Below are 10,103 nucleotides of genomic sequence, written 5' to 3' on the forward strand. Positions count from 1 at the left end.
GCGCTCCACAAAAAATTACCTATATGCCATACTTACTAATTAGCTTTACAGTGGAGAAATCTGGCAGACATCTTTTTAACTGAGTGATAACAGTTATCATCAGTAAAATGACAAACTGACATTGTGTACTTTCTATGATCCACTAAGAAGAACTCGGCACCACTTCTGGGGTATTCCTACTAAAGGGGCATAAGTCATGAGTAGTTGAAGAAGTTCAATGAGGCAAACCCAAATTGAGGGACAAAATAACTACAAAGTAACTAGCTATACTCTTCAAAATGTCCAGGTGATGAAAGACAACAAAAGACTGAGGCAGTGTTCTGGATTGACAGACTGAAGAGATGTAACAGCTAAATGCAGTGTGTATTCCTGGATTGGGTCCTACACCTATAAATGACATTATTGGAAGCTGGGTGTGGTGACTAACACCTGTAATCCCAGCACTTTGGAAGGCCAAGGTAGGCAGATCACTTGAGGTCAGGAGTTTGAGACCAGCCTGGCCAACATGGCAAAATGTTGTTTCTACTAAAAATACAAAAATTAGCTGGGTGTGGTTGCACACTCCTATAGTCCCAGCTACTTAAGAGGCTGAGGCAGGACAATCACTTGAACCCAGCGAGTGGAGGTTGCAATGAGCCAAGATCATGCCACTGCACTCTGGCCTGGGCGACAGAGTGAGACTGTCTCAAAAAAAAAAAAAAAGAAAAAAAAGACATTATTGGAAGAATTGGCAAAGTTCAAATAGGGCTTACAAGTTAGACAATACAATACATTGTATTGATACGAATTTTCTGACTTTGATGGTTGTACTATGGTTATATAGGAGAGTGTCCTAGCTTTTAGGAAATATGCACTGAAGTAGTTAGGGTTAATGGGTCATCAATTATGAAACTCTCAACGATTTAGAAATATCCACAATTGGCCTGGTGTGGTGGCTCACGCCTGTAATCCTAGCACTTTGGGAGGCCAACAGGGGTGGATCACCTAAGGTCAGGAGTTCGAGACCAGCCTGGCCAACATGGTGAAACCCCATCTCTACTAAAAATACAAAAAATTAGCCAGGCATGGTGGTGGGCACCTGTAATCCAAGCTACTTAGGACACCGAGGCAGGAGAATCTCTTGAATCTGGGAGGAAGAGATTGCAGTGAGCTGAAATAGGGCCATTGCACACCAGCCTAGGCGACAAGAGCAAGATTCCGTCTTTAAAAAAAAGAAAAAGAAAAAGAAATATCCACATTTGGAAAATCTGGGTGAAGTGTACACAGGAGCTCTTTGTACAAGCTTCACAACGCTTACGTAAATTTTAAATAATTTGACTGGGCACGGTGGCTCACACCTGTAATCCCAGCACTTTGGGAGGCTGAGATGGGTGGATCGCTTGAGGTCAGGAGTTCCAGACCATCCTGGCCAACATGGGAAAACCCCATCTCTGCTAAAAATACAAAAGTTAGCCAGGTCTGGTGGTGCATGCCAGTAATTCCAACTACTTGGGAGGCTGGAGCAGGGAGAATTGCTTGAACCCAGGAGGTGGAGGTTGCAGTGAGCTGAGATCGCGCCACTGCACTCCAGCCTGGGCAACACAGCAAGACTCCTTCTCAAAAAAATTTTTAAAAATCATTAAAAAAAAAAGTAAAAGAAAGGAAGATAAAGAAAAAGAAAGTCTAGAGGTTCTGTGTGAATCTATGTCCAAAATCTCTTTCCTTTGGACCAGAACTTAATTGGGTATTGGCCTCCAGGAGAAGGCAGCAGACCTTTGGCCATGTGATTGGAGCCTTCGGTTACATTTAATTTCTTTTTAATGCTAACATGGTCACCTTTTTTACTTCTTCAATTTGAATCTAGTATCTTCTAGGCCAGTAGGTTTCAACTAGGGATTCAGATACCTTATTTATTTAGTTTTATTAATATACAGATACTCAGAAATTCAGACTTATTGAATCTCTTGATGTTCTCAATATGTTCTTTGTATGTTCTTGCTATAAACTTAGCAAGTTCATGATATATGATTTTTAAAAATGTATGCCTAAGAATAGCCATTCAAAGACTCCTGAATACTCCTGGTCCACTTCTTATATGATATATTAAATCAGGATTACTGTATGTTATATCTTCATTTTTTTCTCTGTAAAGATTATGTTCATCCCTTTTTTATAAATTAGATGTAATGTTCACTATCTTTTTGAAAATCTAGTTAATTGTCACGTTTATAATTATTTTGTCAAAAGCTTTTTTTTTTTGGAGATAGAGTTTCTCTCTGTTGCCCAGGCTGGAGGGCAGTGGAGTGATCTTGGCTCACTACAAACTTTGCTTCCTGTGATCAAGTGATTCTCTTGCCTTAGCCTCCCAAGTAGCTGGGATTACAGGTGTGCACCACCATGCCTGGCTAATTTTTGTATTTTTAGTAGAGATGGGGTTTCACCGTGTTGACCAGGCTGGTCTTGAACTCCTGACATTAAGTGACCCTCCCACCTCAGTCTTCCAAAGTGCTGGGATTACAGGCTTGAGCCACTGCGCCCAGCCCAAAAGCTCTTGTTGGATTGACTTTATTATCTTGTTTTGCATTTCACAGAAATAACCAAATTTCCTTGTCAGCTATGTAATTCTTGTAATGAACTCTCATCGGATCTTTCATGTTTTAAAATTATCAGTAATAAGTTAGTAAACTAATCATAACCATTTTAAGTCTTTTGTTATCTACAGATAGTTTTAAATTTAATTTAATGAGAGTACGTACTTCCCTGAAAGCTCAACAATCAGCTACAGGTCAGAGTGGTCTGTCTTCAATAAAGGATTAACACAAAATCCTGTGGGAAAGGACTATGCTGGATACTTTGGGCATAGTACCTGATGGCAACACTTAAACAGCTTTGAGATCACACTAGTGGACTGAGTCAGGATTTCTAGAACTCTAGTTGAGAAGCCAATGGATTTCATGAAACTGTTAACCCAAGATCTAGTCAAATAATAATTAATTATCTAGGACCAAATGAACTAAGAAGGGACACTTGCAGTTTTCATTTGAAATACTGTTGATGTTGTAACATTTTTTCTTTCTTTCTTTTTTTTTTTTTTTTTTTTGAGACAGAGTCTCTCTCTGTCCCCCAGGCTGGAGTGCAGTGGTGTGATCTTGGCTCACTACAACCTCTGCCTCCCAGGTTCAAGCCATTCTCCTGCCTCAGCCTCCCAAGTAGCTGGGATTACAGGTGTGCACTACCATGCCCGGCTAATTTTTGGGTTTTTAGTAGAGACAGGGTTTTACCATGTTAGCCAGGCTGGCCTCGGACTCCTGACCTCAAGTGATCCACCCACCGCGATCTCCCAAAAGTGCTAGGATTACAGGCCTGAGCCACCATGCATGGCCACTGTTGTAATATTCTATTTTTCCAGATATTTAAGGAAGCCCATTTTCTTTCCTCTTAAGCTATTTATAAGTCAACAATTTGGTAATTATAACTCTGCTTTTTAAAAAGACTCTGTTTTTTACACTGAAATGAAACATTTGTAAATGATATCTTTTTCTCCCTACCTGACTGCTACAGAATTTGCATACTCTTATAAAATATTCTTACTTTCATGACAATATAATTATTGTATTTTCATGACAATGTAGTTATTGGCATAGATTTGATGACTCTGTCTTCCTTTTTACCAGGATGGAATTGGAAACGTTGATTATGCAATCAAGGCCTTGTCTGGAGTATCATATTTTAGAAGGATGCTCTTTAAATCAAATATGGTTAGACATTTCTAAAGAACTAAGGTTGACTTTGTGGAGCCAATGCTTACAAACCCCTTTCATGAAAACTGGCCTAGTATCTGGCTTATAGCATTGCCAGTCTTACAAGTCCAGGTAGGCCCAAGAACCCTAGGATATTTTGAGGACCTCAAGAAGAGATAAATTCACTCCAATTTAGGGGTTCTTCAGGTGAAATCTGGTGGTGAGTTCTTGGTGTGGCTAGCTGGCTTCAAGAGGCTTTTGAAAGTCAAATTTGAGATTTTTTGAAAACTTTTAGCAAAGCAAACTTAAGAAGGCCTAAATGGTAGTTTACCACTCTTGTTGTACCCATGTAAATACTGAAGCCAAATAATGAGACCAGTCTCATTTTGTGACCAAAAAGAATCTTCCTGCCAGGCACAGTGACATGTGCTCATAATCCCAGCTACTCAGGAGGCTGAGGTGAGAGGATCACGGAGTTCAGTATCAGCTTGGACAATATAGCAAGGCCCTATCTCTAAATAAATAAATAAAACAAATTCACTGGATATGTTGGTACACACTTTTAGTCTCAGGTTCTTGGGAGTTAAAGTGAGAGGATCACTTGAGCCCAGGAGTTTGAGGTTGTAGTCAGCTACAATCGTGTCTCTACACTCCAGTCTGGGTGACTGAGTGAGATTCTGTCTCTTAAGAAGAAAAGGCTGGGTGTGGTCACTGATGCCTGTAATCCCATTACTTTGGGAGGCCAAAGTGGGTGGATCACTTGAGGTCAGGAGTTCGAGACCAGCCTGGCCAACATGGTGAAGCCTCATCTCTACTAAAACTACAAAAATTAGCCGGGCATGGTGGTGCACACCTGTAATCCCAGCTACTTGGGAGGCTGAGGCAAGAGAATCGGTTAGAACCGGGAGGCAGAGGTTGCAGTGAGCCGAGATTGCACCATTACACTCCAGCCTGGGTGACAGAGTGAGACTCCATCTCAAAACAAAACAAAATAAAAAAAGAAAAGAAAAAAGAATAATGTTCCTGGCTGGCCTGAAGGTAGTGAATTATCTCAATTGATGGTTCATAGTCAGTTACAGATGGAATTCCTTGTTCTACTCCTTCCCTCCTTCTGCTTACTACACTTGACTAGTCTTCAAAAAAAAAGTATGATCTTCCCTTGAGGTTAGGAAGGAGATTATAGAAAAGGGAGAAGACTATAGAAAAAAATTTTGTACTTCCATGAGAAACTATGCATTGACCATAGCAACTATTCCAGCTGTTGGATTCTAGCCCTGTTTACTATCTTTGAGCTATTTTGCAGCTCTTTTTAAATTGCAGGCAATTGATGAATTTTGTAGAAGACAAAAACCAACCAATAAGAAGACTAATTTTTTTTTTTTTTTGAGACGGAGTCTCGCTCTGTCACCAGGCTGGAGTGCAGTGGTGTGATCTCGGCTCACCGCAACCTCTGCCTCCTGGGTTTAAGCGGTTCTCCTGCCTTAGCCTCTTGTGTAGCTAGGACTACAGGCATGCGCCACCACGCCCAGCTAATTGTTTGTATTTTTAGTAGAGACACGGTTTCACCATGTTGGCCAAGATGGTCTTGATCTCTTGACCTCACGATCCACCTGCCTTGGCCTCCCAAAGTGCGGGATTACAGGCATGAGCCACCGCGCCTGGCCAAGAAGACTAATTTTATTCAGGCTATTGCAATACAAAGGTTACCCAGATCTGAAGGTTAGGGTATCTTGACAGGGTGGTTTTGTCTTAGATTGCTTTTTTTTTTTTTTGAGACGGAGTCTCGCTCTGTCGCCCAGGCTGGAGTGCCATGGCACGATCTCGGCTCCCTGCAAGCTCCGCCTCCCGGGTTGACGGCATTCTCCTGCCTCAGCCTCCTGAGTAGCTGGGACTACAGGCACCTGCCACCATGCCCGGCTAATTTTGTTTTGTATTTTTTAGTAGAGATGGGGTTTCACAGGGTTAGCCAGGATGGCCTTAATCTCCTGACCTCTCGTGATCCGCCCGCCTCGGCCTCCCAAAGTGCTGGGATTACAGGCGTGAGCCACCGCGCCCGGCCTTGTCTTAGATTTTTATAGGGAGGGGCAGACAAGTTATTGGTGGGGTGATTTACTGTTGGGGTTGTTTTGCAATCAGAGGAAGTCTTGGCCAGTTAGCTGAACAGGAAATGTTTACCTCTATGTCTAGCTTGTTTCAGGGGATGAGTCATCCTAATCTCAGCTAATCATTCATGTGACAAAGAATGGGGAGTTGGAGGGTCTGTGTCTGGTCTTGTTGGCAGGTTCAGGCAAAACGGGAAAAGGCTGTGTTTGGCCTTATCACAGGACAAGGGAGTCACCTGTGAGTCCTATGGGAACCGTGAGAAAGAATGGACAGAGTCTTGTCTAAGTTATATGGGAAAGAGTGGTTCTTTGTAGTAAGCCATTTCCCAGAGCACAATAGGGTTGGGGGATTTCTTAACCATTGCTGTGTTCTGGGAACACAGGACTCAGGTAAATTTGGACATTGTCAATATGCAAACTCTATCCTGTCCTGTAGACTTCCAATTTACTTTCTCCCCAGCCCCCCTTGGAAAAACCAGTTTTGTCTCCATTTGCAATTTCCTATCTTTACTGTATATACATTGATGATTTTTGATGTTTCCTTTGAGCCTTTTATAACATCTGCCTAATGATCTCATATCATCTTAGTTTAACCAATTCTTTAACACATACTCCTTTTTACATTCATATGAGAGTAATGATTTTGCCCTTTTCTGAAAATTACCTTTTATCAGTACAATCCAGAGGGTCTGTTCAGAACTCACCAGTTATACGTGCATTCATTAGTGCATGTGAACAAGCTGTGAGAGGCAAGGAAATTCTGAGAGCTGGGGAAGATGGGTCAGTCCAAAGGCGGCCACAGTGGAGACTGACACTCTGAGGTTAAGAGTTATCAGGTAGAGTGAGATAGGACTTCTTTGGTGGGATCATTCTGAATTCAGAGTCTAATGTTTAGTTTTTCATGGTTAAGAATTATATAATTTCTGCGGGGCACAGTGGCTCATGCCTGTAATCCCAGCACTTTGGGAGGCCATAGAGGGCAGATCATTAGATCAGGAGTTCGAGACCAGCCTGGCCAGCATGGTGAAACCCCGTCTCTACTAAAAATACAAAAATTAGCTGGGAATGGTGGCACGTGCCTGTAGTCCCAGCTACTCAGGAGGCTGAGGCAGGAGAATTGCTTGAACCCGGGAGGTGGAGGTTGCAGTGAGCTGAGATCATGCCAGTGTGCTCCAGCCTGGGCTACAGAGCAAGACTCAGTCTCAAAAAAAAAAGAAAGAATTATATAATTTCTGCACTCCTTGGCAATGGCCTGGATGTGTTAAAATAGGAGACTGAGAGTTTGACAAATTTGAGTCCAAATCCCAGTTTGACCACTTACTTGCTGTTTGATACGGGGAAGGGTATTATCCTTTTCTACTTTGGTGTTCTTACCTCCTAAGTGGAAATAATATTAGTACTTACCCCACAGAATTGTTGTAAGTTTCAAATGAGTAATGAAATGTGATGAGCTTGGCATATAGAAAGCATTCAGTAAATATTGGCTATTATTATTAAAATAACTTTCTGTGTCCACTCCAAGAGAAGGCCTAAATTAACAACCTTTCATGGAAACCTGCAGAAGCCACCATGCCTCTGCTACACACCAGACCCCTTAACACTTAAGCAGAGTTCTTGCTCAACAAGGATAAATGGAGTAACATTTTATCAACTTGCCAACTTTAGCAGTAGGTCAATGAGGAAAATCATAGCTGCATATTAGTTATCATGTGATCTTTGTTTTCTCTGAAACTTTTATATTTCTTTTCATGTAACTTTTTTTAATGAAGGCAATTCACTAAGTCTGAATGCAATTTTATCTGTAGATTTTTATAAAGTTGTTCATGTAAATTATTTTACAAATCAAAAAAAGGAATCTGACAATGTGTCCAAATTTTAGTCAGGAAAATATAGGTGGTTTAGGTATGCTACACACAGCGTGCGTTTTTGCGTATACCCTAAGGTCACCAGTGACCTCAGAGGGGTCTCGGTAAGGTCCCCACAGGGGGCGGTGAGGGCCTCCCAAAGGACTGGCAAATCCAAGCCATTTTTTTCAGGTCTTTGATTTTACATATCACTAGGGACCTTTCCTGATAACCTGCTAATTCAGGGTTGCTAAGATGATGCATTTGTAAACTAAAATTTGCACATTACTTGAGTGTCCTCAGGATTGAAATCTGACATTCTACTAAGATCCTGTAGCCTCTGTCAAAGTCATGACACCCTTGCCTGCAAGCAGACATGAGGATCTCTAAGGACGCTTTCAAACAAACCAAGGCTGGGGCTCACGTCAAAGGTTCTGCCTTAGTTGGACTGGGGTAACACCTAGGCAATAGGATTATTTTAAAAGCTCCTCAGATGATTCTAATATGCAGCCAGGATTAAGAACCATTGCTCCAACTAAAGCATTCTTTCTCCCCTGAACTTTATAGTAGTTTATCTTTAATGGCACTCAGCAAAACGTTAAAAACATGTTTTACATCTAATTGAAATTATTTAACACACAAATTTCATTTCTTCTGCTGGGCTAGAAGCTCTTTGAGGACAGAGCTTGTGTTTGATTCATGAACAGGGTTTTGAACAGGGTTTAGCCAAGGACATTTGGTCTTACTATCTATCAGCTGTGCCCAATAAATATTTGTTAAATGCATAGCTGAAGCCTCACCCTAAGAAAGAACTACAAAAACCAAAGCCCCAAAACAGTTGCAATGCCGGGGAGGCCGAGGTGGGTGGATCACCTGAGGTCAGGAGTTCGAGACCAGCCTGGCCAACATAGTGAAACCCCCTCTCTCTACTAAAATACCAAAATTAGCCAGGCATGATGGCGGGTACCTGTAATCCCAGCTACTCAGGAGGCTGAGAAGGGAGAAACTCTTGAACTCAGGAGACAATGGTTGCAGTGAGCTAAGATTGAACCACTGCACTCCAGCCTGGGCGGCTGAGCTAGACTCCGTCTCAAAAAAAAAAAGAAAAAAAAAAAAAAAAAAAAAGCTGCATGACCTTAGGTAAGTTACATAGCAGCTGAGCCTCTTGTAAAGTAATTTCTACCTCCTCAGGGTATTGTGAAATAATGCCTGAAGCCAGTCAGGCAGAAGTTATCAGGAGCTCTGCCCTGCCAACTCAACCTATACTGGTAACCCCTCCCCCATTTCCCATTCTCCTTTTACTGATGTTTCATTCATTTATCCTCTTTATTGTCAGTCTCTTCTCTCTCCCTATGGTGTGAGCTTTATGAGGATGGGATTTCTCTCAGTTTGGTTCATTGCTGTATCCTCAGCACCCAGAACAGTGTCTAGCACATAATAGGTGCTCAATAAATATTATTATTGTTGTTATTTTTTTGAGATGGAGTCTCAAAAGGCAAGAGTACAATGATGTAGTCTCGGCTTACTGCAACCTCCACCTCCCGGGTTCAAGCGATCCTTGTGCCTCAGCTTCCTGAGTAGCTGGGACTACAGGTGTATGCCACCACGTCCTGCTAATTTTCGTATTTTTTAGTAGAAGCAAGGTTTTGCCATGTTGACCAGGCTGGTCTCGAACTCCTGACCTCAGGTGATTCTCCTGCCTTGGCTTCCTGAAGTGCTGGGACAACAGGTGTGAGCCATTGTGCCCAGCTCAATAAATATTTATTAAAAGAGAATGACATGTGTTAGCCTATGTTTAAAAAAACAAATCCTTTTCCTCCATAGCAATAACGTGAGTTACTTTTCTGGTACATATTTGCAGTCACTTATGATAAAGTGCTTCTTTTCTATTAAATTATATTTCTTTTTTGAGATGGAATTTCGCTCTGTCGCCTAGGCTGGAGTGCAGTGGCACGATCTCGGCTCACTGCCAGCTCCACCTCCTGGGTTCATGCCATTCTCCTGCCTCAGCCTCCCGGGTAGCTGGGACTACAGGTGCCCAACACCACACCCGGCTATTTTTTTTTTTTTTTTGTATTTTTAGTAGAGACAGGGTTTCACCATGTTAGCCAGGATGGTCTCGATCTCCTGACCTCATGATCCACCCGCCTTGGCCTCCCAAAGTGCTGGGATTACAGGCGTGAGCCACTGCGCCCGGCATTAAATTATATTTCTAACATAAACATGTATATTCCGAATTTATTCTATTTTGGAAATACATTCTCGTTTCTGGGAGTGTTTGCAGTGGTTCTATTTAACCACAGGGAGGGCTGGAGCAGGGATCATGGCATGGTTGGGGCTGGGTCTGCAGACTGCAGCAGAGAAGCAGCGCTTGGCACGGCCCGCTGAGGCCAAGGGAAGCTGAACCCTGCTGCTCACGCACACTCAGAACTCAAGTC

Source organism: Piliocolobus tephrosceles, chromosome 2 (genome assembly GCF_002776525.5).
Source record: "Piliocolobus tephrosceles isolate RC106 chromosome 2, ASM277652v3, whole genome shotgun sequence".
Lineage (NCBI taxonomy): Eukaryota > Metazoa > Chordata > Mammalia > Primates > Cercopithecidae > Piliocolobus > Piliocolobus tephrosceles.